Source organism: Myotis brandtii, unplaced genomic scaffold, assembly GCF_000412655.1.
Source record: "Myotis brandtii unplaced genomic scaffold, ASM41265v1 scaffold840, whole genome shotgun sequence".
NCBI lineage: Eukaryota > Metazoa > Chordata > Mammalia > Chiroptera > Vespertilionidae > Myotis > Myotis brandtii.
This window is the reverse complement of record NW_005371411.1, coordinates 109,684-110,943: the sequence shown is the minus strand read 5'-3', so window position 1 is coordinate 110,943 and position 1,260 is coordinate 109,684. Positions and strand designations below refer to the sequence as shown.

At 51.4% G+C, this 1,260-nt stretch overlaps 1 pseudogene; it reads left to right on the top strand.

Annotated features, from left to right (window-relative positions):
• Window positions 1-657: 657 nt before the first annotated feature.
• Window positions 658-1,260, top strand: part of LOC102259384 — a 3,663-nt pseudogene continuing 3,060 nt past the window's right edge.

The following is a 1,260-nucleotide window of genomic DNA, read 5'->3' as shown; positions in this document are numbered from 1 at the left end:
CTGTCCTGATCACCTCCAACTGACCCCCACTGGTGGCCTGCTTGCCCCCAACTGGCCCCCCTGCTGGTCTGCTTACCCCCAATGGCCCAGCCCCACCACCAGGCTGATCACCCACAAGTGCCCTCCCCTCTTGGCCTCTAACCGCCTCTACCTCAGCCCTGTCACCATGGCTTTGTCCAGAAGAACATCCGGAAGGTCTCCTGGAAGGTCTCCCCGTCTAATTAGCATATTACCCTTTTATTAGTGTAGATAGAGGCCTGGTGCATGGGTGGGGTCCTGATGGTTTGCCCTGAAGGGTGTCCTGGATCAGGGTGGGGGTTCCCTTGGGGCGTGGAGCGGCTTGGGCGAGGGGCCTATGGTGGTTTGTAGGCCGGCCATGCCCCCATGGGGTGAGGGTCCCCGCTAGGGGGGGCATGGCCAGCCTGGGTAAGGGGCTGATGGCTGTTTGCAGGCTGGCCACGGCCCCGGGCAACCCAGACTCTCAGACCTTCCTTGAGCGGAGGCCACAGCGGCTGGAAGCAGGTATCTGGGATTTATTTATCTTCTATAATTGAAACTTTGTAGCCTTGAGGGGAGCCCACAGCCATCTAGGGCAGCGGGAAGCTTGGCATCCTCCATTGCCAGCGGCAACCCAAGCCTCCTGTTCACTCCAGCTCTATGGACACCACCATCTTGGTTGGGATTATTTTCATACTCGCTCCTGATTGGCGTGGCTTGTGGGCATGGCTTCTGAGTGTAGCGGAGGTACGGTCAATTTGTATGTTTATCTTTTATTAGATAAGATTTTTAAAAAATTCTTTATTGTTTGAAATAGTACATATATTACTACATTTGTCTCCTTTATCCTCCATTGGCTTCTCCCTGGCCAGCCCCCCCCCCCAGCACATACCTTCACCTCCCTAGAGTCTGTGTACATTGCTGCTGCTTATATGCATGCACACAAGTCCTTTGGTTGATCTCTAACCCACCCCTCCAACTCCCTGCCTTCCCTCTGAAGTTTGTTGGTCTGTTCGAGGCTTCTATGTCTCTGAATCTATTTTTGTTCATCAATTTATGCTGTTCATTATATTCCACGAATGATGAGGTCATGTGATACTGGTTCTTTTCCTAGTCAGGGCACATACATGTGTTGCAGGCTTAATTCCCAGTGTGGGGTTAGAGTCGTGCAGGAGGCAACTAATCAGTGATTTTCTCTCACATTGATTTTTTCATCTCTCCCTTTCCCTTCCACTCTCTAAAATCAATAAAAAATATTTTAAA